We start from the raw sequence: 13,494 nt of genomic DNA, 5'->3' as shown, positions 1-13,494 counted from the left end.
TCTGATAAATGTCTGTCTCTCGGAACCATGAACATTCTTCCCTAGAACAGGAAATCTTCACAGCAATTTCTCCCACCATTTTTCTTGCCAAACTTTTCCAAACTGACCTTTGCCGATGCTTTCTTGTAACACGATGGTCCGGGCAATTCTTCTCTGAACCAGCAGCAGTAAACCCTTCGTCCCAGGTAGCAGCATCACCGTAGTCACTAACACGATGAGAAGGAGCTGGCAACGTGGAGCAGTAGCCACTGCTTCCATGGTCCCACCACTGATTGTGGCTCCGTCCGGGCCAAAGCTTCTCCCAAGCCTCCTAGGCCGGCCTCAAACTCGGGATCTTCCTGCCTCTGTCTCCTTCAGCAAATCCAACCGGCGTGTGCCACCACCACTGGCTGAGTGTAGCTTGGGCCTGAGCTGGGGCTCACAAGGCCACAGGCAAACAGCTTTTTCATGAATTCGTAACACGAACGTTGGGCGCCAGATGTAGCAGGAATCTTAAAAGTTCTTATTAATAAAATCAAACCCGAGGCAAGTTATTGGGGTCCATGCTGGTAGATCAGAGAAACAGAACAAGCCACAGCTATCTCACCTCGCCGGATCCTCAGCTGGTCTTGTCTCCTCAGACTGGAGGCCTCTGAGTCCTCATCCGGAATGGGTCTCAGCTGAATTACTGCTCAAAAGCCTGAATGCTTAACCAGCCACATGCTTAACCAGCCAAATACTTAACCAGCCAAATGCCGCTAGTTTCTGGTCCTCACGCCTTATATATCTTCCTGTTTTCTACCACCACTCCCTGGGATTAAAGGCTGGCTTTCTGGGATTAAAGGCGTGTCACCATGCTTGGCTATTTCCAATGTGGCCTTGAACTCACAGAGATCCAGAGGGATTTCTATCTCTGGAATGCTAGGATTAAAGGTGTGAGTGCCACCATTTTCTAGCCTTTGTATCTAGTGGCTGTCTGTTCTCTGACCCCAGATAAATTTATTAGAATACACAATACCACCACAAGAGGGTATTTCTGGGCCCCAAATCCTAACCTGGGAGGGAGAAGACCACTGTGGCCAAAGGATAGCCAGGAGCCACCTGAAATCAGGAAGAAAATCAGCGTTGCATAAAGATGTGTGCAAGCTGGCTGTGGGCCTGAGACAAGCAGCTTGGCTTCTCTGGGCCACTTCACAGATAGGGCTGGACAGTGCTGAAGCTGGGCCTTGACACTTCATAGTCTGTCAAAGTGCCCGGGACTCCGGCTTGCAGGCACCAAAGGATGCAGCAGTGTGCTCCTCACCCCGACTTCCAAGAGCTTCTGGCCTCGCAAGAGAGAAGGTACAGAACTGATTAACACAGGAATAATTAAAAGGGGGCTGGAGAGATGGCTCAGTGGTTAAGAGCACCTGTTGCTCTCCCAGAGGACCCAAGTTCAGTTCTCAGCACCCACATGTGACGCCTCCCAGCCACTTGTAACTCCAGTTCCAGGCAGGGGTCCTAATCCCTCTTCTGACTTCTATGGACACCCCTACACGAAGAGATATCCATATACATAAATTAAAAAGTAAATTGTTTAAACAAAGGTGACCCTAAAAAAGAAATACTAAATCATCATCACACATGACTCAGAAGAGTTCAGGTGCTGAGTGTTTCGAGGGTGTGCACAGGAAGCAGATGTCCCCATACAGAGAGAGCAAACAAGCCTGTTGCCCATTCAACGTCCAGTTTCTCAACGACGAACAACGGAGCCCATGGTATGCAAAACCATTGTCCTTTCCACCCACCCAACCCCCAGTCTAGTCTGGAGATGGACGCCAAAGCTATAATGGCACAAATAAAGTATCTGAAAAGCTGTCAGCGTGCAATGGGTGAATACAAGAGTTTGGGGGTAGTTAAAAAAAACACGATGGTCGGTTCATGATTTAAGATTCGAGTCTGGGAAAGCTGAGGAAGTCCCTCTGGAGAGAGCCAATTTCCTCCTCCATGCTCCAAGACCAGGCCTTTCTTTGGAGCTGGCCCAGATCTGGGACGCAGTAGGGGACACTGACACTAGCGACCCTGCTTCTGGACTCACCTGAGAGTCTAGGACCGCCAAGGGCTGGGGAGGAGGGGAGTGCGGCCAGGTGGTGCGCCCTGCCCGCCCGCGCCGCCTTGGCCCGCACAGAGCGAGCAGAATCCGGCGCCCCGGATTCTGGGCTCGTCTCCCTGCCCCGGGGCCGGGCAACTATTAATCTTGGTTGACGGTTTCTCACGTCCTAATTGGGAGGTGGGGGGAGCGGCCCAGTCCGCCCTAAAGGTAGGAGCGGCTAATGGGCCTCTTCATCACCGCCAGGAACGGGTCCCTGGCGGAGCGCGAGGGCGCTGCAGCAGGTGAGGCCGGGCTGGCGGCCCTCTAATGAAGCTGCCTGGGCTAGGGTGCTCAGAAGGGAGATCCGGGGGAGAGGGGGTGAGTGGAGGGTAGCCCACCCCCCAACTGACAGCCCAGCTCGGGAGTTCAGCTGGGAACCTTTTACCCCAGGAGGCCTTCTTGGAGCACAGTGCCTGCCGGGCTGAGGAGGGAGGGACGGTGATGGACGTTGGCGGGATTTGGGGGAAGACCTGAGAGCTAGGTTGCCCTGCAATAAACGAGGACACAGCATAAAGTGGGCGCTCCCAAAGTCAATAGAACCTACCGATCCCTAGCTCCCTGGCTCATACATTAAAGATACAAGGCGCCGGGACTGTGCTACGACAATCATAAAGGTAAAATTCAAGCACGAGCAATAAGATGACAGGACACGGGCATAGAAGAAAAATGACTCAGAAGGCTCAGTCCAAAGACTGAGTCAGTCTCAAAGGAGCGAGTGTAAACACCTGGCCTTCGGACCCCAGTGTCCCAGTCTTTCCATAGCTACCCTGCATCCCCATCTGTGACTCACTTCCCTTCTGAGGCAGCTTTCTGAGATGCACACACACACACACACACACACACACACTCTCTCTCTCTCTCTCTCCTCCAAAGCCTGTTCTTTCTTTAGCAAGCTGTACTAGCATCTACTCAGAGGAGCCCACCCCAATCCAGACTCAAGCTGTCCTGGGGGCGAGGAAGCGCCCACCTCGCCATTCTCGACTCTCCTTGGCCCTCCCTCAGGACAGCTGCATCCGGGAACACCGACTCCTCTAAGAGTTTCGCCTTCTCGGTCCAGCTGTCAGCCTCTCTCCCACCCCCTCTTGCTTCTAGCCGCATCAGAAATATATTGTATTCTCACCTAATCCTGTTCAATTGCAGCATAATAAAACACATAATAAAAACCTAATTCATTTTTCTCCCGCGCCCCCCATCTCCAGGCATCTTCTTGCTCGGGATTAAAAATCTGTCTTCACGTTTGTGGCACTGCAGCCCTGGCGCCTCCGCATCTTTAATGTATGAGGCAGGGAGCTGGGGACCCGCGGGTCCTGCAGTATTCACGCCCTGGCGGCGCCTGCTAGTCACCTGAGGATGCTGGTGGAGAAGGGAGGGAGGGCCGTGGACCCACGAGAGGCCCCATTGCCTCCCTTTCTCCAGTGGTTGGAAGATTGTTTATCTGCCGGGTCCATCAGATTTCTGGTTGTAGCCTCCAGGGGGCGCATCGTAAAGCATGTCTCTGGAGATCCAGTTTTCCAAGGAGACCAACAATAGTAATGTAGCCCGGGGAAGATGCAGAGCAGGGCCAGGGGAAGAGCGCCCTCCACCCCCTTTTCAATTCTGATTCTGATGGCTGGAGCTGACCTGGGCAGACTTCCAGTCTCCATCTCCATCCACAGCTGCCATGCCCGGGCCCTAGAGGCCCCTGAATACCTTCAGATCACACTGTGGACCAGTGAAGCAAGGGTACGATGTCCCAGATGGAGATGAGTATACAGTGAATGGCTGAGGGTGCAGCCCGATAGAGAGCGCTTTCCTAGCTTGCAGAAAGACCCTTGCTAGCACCACCCAAAGGGGAAAAAATCCAGCAATGGAGCATTTTGTACAAAGACAACCCTGGATGGTTTCACAGATCTGAGACTGGAAAATCATTCCTGGAATGTTCCTTCTTACCATTATTTTGGAAAAGTCTCTAAGCTTACAGTTGTGGAACACTCAGTTTTCCAGTGTGTCTTTTTGTTTTGTTTTGTTTTTTGTTTGTTTTTTCACAGCATTTAATGGGAGCTGGATGTAGTGGCTCATACCTGTAGATTCAACTCCTTGGGAGGTAGAAACAGAAGGACAGCTTGAGCCCAGGAATTGGAGACCAACCAGCAAGATTCTATCTTTAAAAAAAAAAAAAAACACAGAAATATCTAAAAGTTCCCTCAAATATTTAGGGCTGAGCAACTTAAATTCTTATACATGAGTAACTCTGTACCTGTTTGAAATACTAAAGTACCTAGCTTGGGAACAAAAAAGGAATGTTTTTATCCTCATGTGTACATGTCCATGCACGTGTGTATGGAGGCCTGAGGACAACCTCAAGGGTCATCCTCAGGAATGCTATCTGCCTCCTTTGAGACAGGGCTCTTGGTGGTCTGAAATTCATCAGTTAAATTAGGCTGGCTGAGCCGTGGGCACCAGGCATCCCCTTTACTCTGTCTCTCTAGTACTGGAATTACAAGCACCCAACACCTGACATTTTTACATGGGGATCAAACTTGGGCACACTAAGCCATTCCTCAGCCTCTCAAATGAATATTTTAAAATTCATTCTTGCAGGGTGTGGTGGTGCACACCTTTAGTCCCAGCACTTGGGAGGCAGAGCAGGCAGATCTCTGTGAGTTCGAGGCCAGCCTGGGCTACAGAGTGAGTTCCGGGGCAGCCAGTGCTACACAGAAAAACCCTGTCTAAAAAAGAGAGAGAGAAAGGAAGGAAGGAAGGAAGGAAGGAAGGAAGGAAGGAAGGAAGGAAGAAAAAGAAAGAAAGATTTTTGTTTTTGTTTTTTTGTAATCTGTATTGGTGTTTTGCCTGCATGTCTTTCTGTGTGAGGATGTCAGATCTAGAATTATAGACAGTATAAGCTGCTATGTGGGTGCTGGGAACTGAACCCTGGTCCTCTGAAAAAATAGCCAGCACTCTTAACCACTGAGCCATCTTTCCAGCCCTGAAATATATTCCTTCTTAATCCTTGTTGTGTAACAGTTTCCTCAGAGGAGTGAAATATTCCATCCTTCAGGAAGCTCTTTAAGTAGGAAGGTAAACAACTCAAAATAGCTTCAGGAAGTTCCTGAAACTTATCAGATTCACTAGGCCCCTCCCTGCCATATTAAGCAATAAAAGCTGAGAGTCAGTGAAAGGAAGCTGAACTACAAAGAAGACTCTGAAACCAGAACAGCTGCCTGAAGGAGGCAGAAACCAGCCAAGCTTCCTAAAAGAGGTTTAGACCAACTGAGGCACCTGCTGAGCTGCCTGCAGGCTGTGCAGTGTGCTCCAGGTTCCAGCTTTGTGAGCTGTCACATGTGCTGGGGTGGGCTTTGGTGATGTACTGTCTTTGTGTCATTTCTGATTCTTTAAGCTAATTCCTCACCCCCATCCCTGTAAGTAACCCCAATAAAACTGATGGTTCACCAGGTTGAACTTTGGTGTTATCTATCCATTCTTCGGTCTGTTCTGTTGTAGCTCTCTCTGGGGTGAGTAGATATAATGTGATGACTAACACTGTATTGATGGCTAACTTTATTTATTTATTTATTTATTTATTTTTTTGGTTTTTCGAGACAGGGTTTCTCTGTGTAGCTTTGCGCCTTTCCTGGAACTCACTTGGTAGCCCAGGCTGGCCTCGAACTCACCTTGAGTTCTTCCAGAGATCCTGAGTTCAATTCCTAGCAACCATGGTGGCTCACAACCATCTGTAATGAGATCTGGTGCCCTCTTCTGGCCTGCAGGCATACATTCTGTGTACAAAATAAATAAATAAATCTTAAAAATTTTTTTTTAATGTTTGTCCTTTCGAGAACTATAAAGCAAAATTGGACTTTCAAATGTTAAGAGCTGCTAAGGGTTAATTTTATAATTGCCTGGGCTTGTACAACTTTAACAAAACTGCTATTTCTGCTTCTGTAAGCACAAGCTTGCTTTCTATGAGATGACCTTCTGCTTGCACGAAGACAAAATGTAAGTTTGTGTTCTTTGCCTTTAAAAGATCCTGACTAATATGACTGCCAGCCACATTCAGGAATTCCAAGTCTGGGGTACAGACCTTGAAGGGGACTCCCACACACTGGGGGTACTCTCCCAGACTCCAGATTCAGCACAAACCACACCCAAACACCTATTTTCACAGAGAGATTCTTTTTTTAACAGGGAAGAAAGGTTAAAGTGGCTGCTTTCTGACTCAGGCAAAAAACAGCAGCAAATAACCTTGCAGGTTAATTTTTAAGAGAGACGGATCCTCCATGCTACACTATTGACCTGGCGAGCAAGACCTGACCACTGGTGCAGAAGTGGAATGATTGTTATGGGGGTAACCAACCACTTTCCATTTTTGAGGTCTGTTCCACAGGAGGGCTCACTCTCCCCCCTCTCTGTCTCACACACACACACACTCTCTCTCCTCTCTCTCTCTCTCTCTCTCTCTCTCTCTCTCTCTCTCTCTCACACACACACACACACACACACACACACACACACTAAAATCTAAAAAAAAAAAAAGATGACAAATGCTGGAAGAATCTGGCAAAAAGAGGGACCATTATTCACTGCTGGTGGAGTTGAAACTGGTACAGCTACTATGAAAATCAGTTTGGGGAGATTCCAAAACAAAAACAAAAACAAACCCCTGAAAATATAGCAACCATAGAGCCAAGTTATACCACTGCTAGTATATATCCAAAGAATTTTTTAAAACATAATTTTTATTGATTCTTTGGGAATTTCACATCATGTACCTCAATCCCATTTATTTCCCAGTACCTCCATATCCACCCATCACCCTTGTAGTGTCCCCCAAAGGAAAACTAAAAATAACGAATAAAAATAAAAACATAAATAGGAATATTAATTAAAAACAAAAAAGATAAACAAACAAAAAACACTTCACTCCCCTGACTTTCCCACCTCTCCATCACCTCTTCATTCATCTTGGTGGCGTTGGAAGCTGCTGTGTATCATGCAACATACCCTTTTTCCAAACAGTGTTACTTGCCCATGTTCACTGAAATGAGCTGTTGGTCAGGTTCAAGGCCTCTGGCCTCTGGCACACCATCACTACTGGACCCTCACCGAAATGCCTCTTGTATGTCCTGCTATTGCCCCAAGTCATGGAGATCCTGTGGCTATGGTTCCACAGGACCACTCCCTTCACACACTCCAGCAGGTCATAGATGGGGTAGATGTTGGGGAGTGCCAGCTCAGAGCCCAGGATGTGTGTCTGGGTGGTAGCTGAGTTGGTCTGACCAGTCCACTGGGACCACCCACCTCAGATGAGAGGTGGAGCCAGCTCTCCCACACCCATGGTGAGGGGTTCAACTTATGATTCACACTGAGCCCCTGTGCCAAAGAACTCTTAAGTCCTACCACCCATATTTGCACATACATGGTTACTGATGTACTGATCACAATATCAAGAGACTGGAACCAGCCTAAATATCCATCAATACATGAATGAATGAAGAAAAATATGGTGCATATACACAATTGAATTTTATACAGTTGGCAATTAATATAAATATATTATTTATATTATATATTTAAATATAAATATATTATTAATATAAACCTCTGTATGTTTATTTGGGTCTGAGCAGCTGCAGGACACAGGAAATCTTCCAGCTACAACATCTTTAATTTTTTTTTAAATTAAAAACTTAAGAAGGGTAGAGCAATGGTAAATCCCAGCACTCAGGAGGCAGAAGCAGGCAGATCACTGAGTTCCAGGCCAGCCTACAGAGCAAGTTTCAGGAAAGCCAGGGCTACACAGAGAAACTCTATCTCAAAAAACAAAAACAAAAACAAAACAAAAAAACCACCCCAACAGTTGTGACAGCAAGTCCTGTGCAAGCTCAAGTAATACCAAATCCCAACGGGGAGAAAGAGGGGCGCAAAAAGTCCTCCCTAGCCAAGACGCTATTGGCAACTATGGCTGCTGGGAGATGGGGAGTCAGTTAAGTTTTAACGTAAGTCAAACATGCTCCAGCCAAGAATATATTGGTGGCGCAAACTGGACATGATGGATGCACTAAATAGGGTGGGTAGGGAAGGGAATGAATAGGATGAAAACACATTGAACGAAATCTTCAACTAATAAAAATAAAACATCTTTTTAGAAAAACAAGCTTATAAAAGGGGTGAACAGGCCGGGCGGTGGTGGCGCACGCCTTTAATCCCAGCACTCGGGAGGCAGAGGCAGGCGGATCTTTGTGAGTTCGAGGCCAGCCTGGTCTACAGAGCTAGTCCAGGACAGGCTCCAAAGCTACAGAGAAACCCTGTCTCGAAAAACCAAAAAAAAAAAAAATAAAAAAATAAAAAAATAAAAGGGTGAACAGAATCCCAGGGAGAGAATCAGTAGCAGGTATATGCATGTGTGGCAGGACAGAGCAGATTTGGATAAGTCAGAAAGCAATGTTTCCAGGAATATTGGATTTCTCTTATACCACAATTACACAACAGCAAGTTCCATTTGAGTGAACCTTGGTGCACTGGAAAGCAAGCCATGAAAACAAGCCTTTACCAAACCAAAATTCACACAGCCCTCCTCTGGGGCCACTCTAGGAACTGGACAATAATGTAAAAGTGTCTCCTTTCAAGCATGATGCTCCAAGTGAAAGCGCCTTGGAGCCCAACCCCAAAAAATCAGCGGGAGAAAGAGGTTAGTCCAAGGGAACTGACAGAGACAGGCATTGCCTTGTGCAGAGAAGCAGATGAACCACTTGTGGCTTTGATTACCTATATGACGCACACCGCCACCTTATCCTGCACTCAGATTCTAGACAAACATAAGGAGCGCTGAATTCATCCTTTTACTGGCTGTCTTATCTAGGCATGAGTTTTATGTTGTCCAGAGGACTTTTCAAAGAACATTGTCCCCCAAGATTCTGACATGCTTGCTGAAGAGGTGCTGCCCCATCCTGAAATCACCGGGGCTGGGGCCCATGGTTTCTCTTGTGAGTGTGGCCATACCTAAGAAGCAACATGCAGGTAAAGTTTAAGAGTGCTTTTGGATCACACATTCACTTATCCACAAAATACACTGGATTTCGTTTGCGTGGTGTCACATGCCTATAATTCCAGCATTTGGAAGGTAGAGGCAGGAAGATCAGGAACTCAAGGTCATCCTTGGCTACCTATGAGGCCTGAAGGTCGCACGTTGTTGCGAGATTAACAGAGGGGATGCAGCTAGGTGTCTGAATACCTGTCTGGTACCGAAGTTTCCTGTAGGCGGGAAGGCGGCTATCCTGTTCTCTGCGGGGTTAATTGCCACTCTTCCTGGGGAAACGGTCCCTGTACTGTTGGTTTAGAGGGTCGGGGGCGGCGGCCACAAAGATCAAGAGCCGACAGCCACCCCAGGCCGCGGAAAACCAGGATTTGGGACGCGGAGAGACCTCGCGTGATTCCTCGAAAACCTCGGGAGTTCCGGGCAGGAAGTCAAAGGGCGGGCTCAGTGTGGCTTCAGGGTTTCGAAACTAGAGAGGAAGAAGGGGATTTGGCGGATTGAGCGTTCCAGGATCAAGAGCAAGAGAGGAAGCCGGATCACGGCTCTGACAGGGAAGTGGCCTGGGGCGCTAAAGCCAGCCCGTTGCCAGGGAAAACGGAAGTGGGCGGAGCCGAGCCTAACGTTTGAGTGACAGGTGCGGCATCGGGGCAATAGTGTTTCCGGACAGAAGGCGTGACTTCCCTTTGACTGATAGGTCTTGAGGGCGGAGCTTGCAGCTGACTAGCCTAAGAAACAAGGCGTTTTGGCTCTGGCCCTTCGGCCAGGGGTCCTGGTGGAAGTAGAGTACTGCCCCTCTACTGCACCCCCCACCTCCTCTGAATGATCATTTCTCAGGAAAATTGCAATCACAAGGAGGCAGCTTGGAGAGTGTACCTAGCTAGGATTTGTCCCGGGAGAGCCTGTGATGGGCCCTCTTGCTAACTCCCACAGCATTTGAGAAACTGTGAAATCAGAAGGGTAAGACAGGAAAGCACACCCTCCTTAGATGACCTGCCAGTCTTTGATGAGGCCTCGTCTGCGGCGTACAGATAGTTTTGTCATAAAACATTCTTACTAATTTTTGTCTTGCACAGATTGCTTCCCTCCTCCCCAAATGAGTTTATCTTGCATGGATTCGCCAGTAAAAGTTCAAGGCCTCTTTTCAGGGCAATACTGAAAGGCCAAAGGTCAACTGCTAAAAAGAAGCTAGAATTGGCCCAGGGCTCTGGGACTTGGACGGAGGCCTTGGCATGATTGGCAGGGTGGAATGAAATTGAAGCTGCTCATCTAAGTTCCATATTTAATCAAGAATGAGGTTATTTACTTATGTGCAAGCTATAAAACTCAAGTTTGGAAACTCCTTAGTGGCCAAGACTTTTTATTTTTGATAGGGTACTGAAGACTGAACCTAGAGCTGTACACATGCTAGACAAGCACTCCACCACTAGGCTATACCCGTTTTTTAATTACTTCAAAACAACGCCTCACAGAGTTGCCCAGACTAACCATGAGGTTCCTTAGTGATGTTAGTAAAGAGTTTGTGTATAGTTGTGGACCGTCGGTTTTGCTGGTCTGTAAAAAATTGGGCCCTGGGAGGCGTTCCTGAATGTCAGTGGGACCAGGTCTGGCAGCTGGTAGGAGAAAGGAAACAGTGGTTGAGAGTCACAGCTCAGCTGGAATCCTGCTCCATCAGTTTTCTCTGGTTCTGTTAGAGAGCGTTTCTATAGCCCTGGCTGTCCTGGAACTTGCTCTGTAGATCAGGCTGTCCTGGAACTTGCTCTGTAGACCAGGCTGGTCTTGAACTCAAGAAGTCCGCCTTCCACTGCCTCCCAAGTGCTGGGATTAAAGGTGTGCACCACCATGCCCAGCATCTTGTTGCTATTTTTGTTTGTTATTTGAAACAGGGTCTCATGTATCCCGGGATGGCCTCAAACTTGTTATGCAGTTGAGGATGACCTTTAATTATCAGTCCTAGCTGGGTTTGGTGGTGAGCGCCTTTAAAAACCCAGCACTTGGGAGGCAGAGGCAAACAGATCTCTGTGAGTTCAAGATCAGCCTAGTTCTATGCCAGCTAGGACTGTATCGTGTCTCAGAAAAAAGAAAAAAAATCCTTATCCTTTTGCCTAAACTCCCAAATGCTAGGACTACAGGAATGACCACTTATGTGTAACTTTCTTAGTATCTCTAAACTCATGTCTTTTCTAAGAAAGGTAGAATATGCCGTCTCATAGGTTTCAGAGATCAAAAGACGAATGAGTGAAGGCAGCTGGCACCACACAGCAGGACCCAGGGAACAAGCTGGTGTTAGCATGCCTCCCAAACAAGTCACTGTTGCTCACCCCGAGACGAGTGACCCAGGCTCACTTTCTGTGGGACCATCTGGCCCCAAAGATTTCACCCAACCACCTATTAAAAGCTGAGAAGGGAACATGGAGGGCTGGTTCCTTGCAGGGAGCGGCTATGGATTTTAAGTAGGTTGATCTGTGTTTATTTCCTTGCTATCTAACAAAGCTAAGGCTCCAGAAAAGAAAGCAATAGCAAATGGCTCTTCCCAGCTACACACAGGCACAAGTTTGCCACCTCATCTCCTCCAGGGTAGGAAAATGTTATAAAAGTAAGGAGGCCAGTGAGGCGGCTCAGTGGATAAAGGGGCTTGCTACCAAGGCACCTGAGTTTGATCCCTGGGACCCAAGAGTGGAGAAAGAACTGATTCCTGAAAGTCATGTCCTCTGACCTGTTCACACACACACACACACACACACACACACACACACACACACACACACTGAAGAACCTTGGATGATGGATGGGAAGAGGTAATTTTGAAGAGGTTCCTACCAGGCCAGTTTTCACGAGGACAGAGATGTGCTGGTTCCCTGGAAGCTGCACTTGGGTGGTGCAGGCAACTGTTGGCCTCCTCTCCCGTCTCTGGAGTTTTCCTAGAGACCAGAGGTCACCACCCCATGCCAAATTCCTCAAAGAAACTAAGAAGCCAAGAGCTTGAATTAATAACTATGTGCACAACCCTCTCAGTGAAGAAAGAAGACACACTTCCATCTTCAAGGGACTAGGTGCTAGCCAGAGGACCCATTTTGTAAGCTCAGAGAGCCCTCTGCTGGGAGATGAGACTCCCTACAGAGAAGGGTTTGGGGGAAGGAAAGGAAGCTGAAGGTAGGAGAATCTCCTGGACACTTACCTAGACACTCGGGATATGGGACAAGAAAAGATCAAAAACTAGGCAGGATTGCAGTTTATTGACACCATGACATGACAGCTGTTGTCCCTGGAGAAGGTGGTTAGTGAAAGCAGGAACGTGGTCTCAGTGGACCTCACTGGGACCTTTTGACCTACCCCATTCACCTTTTCAGCTAGAGGTCATGGATTCAGAGTGGCGATCTAATTCTACACCCTAAAGTCACCACCACCCACGCCATCCTTAATCCCATCTTCCATTTGGTCCATCTATTGAGGTCTGGGTCCCTCCGCTTCTTCAAATTAAGGGCAAAGGGAGGGCAGGGCCATTGTCAAGAAAGGTGGGCTGCTTGCTGGCCATGGTGGCACACACTCTGAATCCCAGCACTCAGGAGGCAGAGGCAGGTGCATCTCTGAGTTCAAGGCCAGCCTGGTCTACAGAGTGAGTTCCAGGACAGCCGGGGCTACACAGAGAAATCCTGTCTTGAAAAACAAAATAAAAAAAAAAAAAAAAAGGAAGAAAAGAAAGAGGGGGCGGGGATGTAGCTCAGGGGTAGAGCGCTTGCCTAGCATTATGTGAAGCCCCGGTTCTTCCAGAGACGGGCTATGTGGAAAGGAAGGAGCTGAGGTGGGGCGTGGCGACTGTGTAAGAGGGGTCAATGAAACACAGAATCACCTGTCTCGAGATTGAACGCTTGAGGCCTGTGTTAAGCACCATCCCACACCAGTTCCCCTGTAAGTGGGTCCAGGTGGTGGCAGTGTGTGGAGGGGGACGCCTGCTCTGCCTGTGTGGCTCTCTGATCAGGAAAAGAATCGGAGTTGCTGGATTTCTATCCGAGTCATGACATCAGAATAGACCAAGAATGCCTAAAACTATTCCTAAAAGCACTCACATTGCGGTGTGGAGGGCAGTACAGGCTACTGACATCCCTTTGTTTCACGAGAAGAGAAGAATGGAACCTTCTAGGACATGGGCACAGCAGGCACAGCTCCCGACTCCCTAATCCCAACACTGCTTTCTCTGCCAGCCCAGATCCTAAGCCAGGTTTTGGAGCCAGCTGCTTGAAACCTGGAGGAGTAAGCTATATTTGGCTTGCTGGTGGCCCTCAGTCCGTGTTGTGGGACCCTGGGGCTTCTCCTGTATCCAGAAGGGTAAGGTGCTATCAGAAATGTCTTGGCAGAGGAACAGTTTAGGGAAGGA

This window comes from Peromyscus leucopus, chromosome 1 (assembly GCF_004664715.2).
Source record: "Peromyscus leucopus breed LL Stock chromosome 1, UCI_PerLeu_2.1, whole genome shotgun sequence".
NCBI classification, from domain to species: domain Eukaryota; kingdom Metazoa; phylum Chordata; class Mammalia; order Rodentia; family Cricetidae; genus Peromyscus; species Peromyscus leucopus.
Note: the sequence above shows the minus strand (reverse complement) of the source record.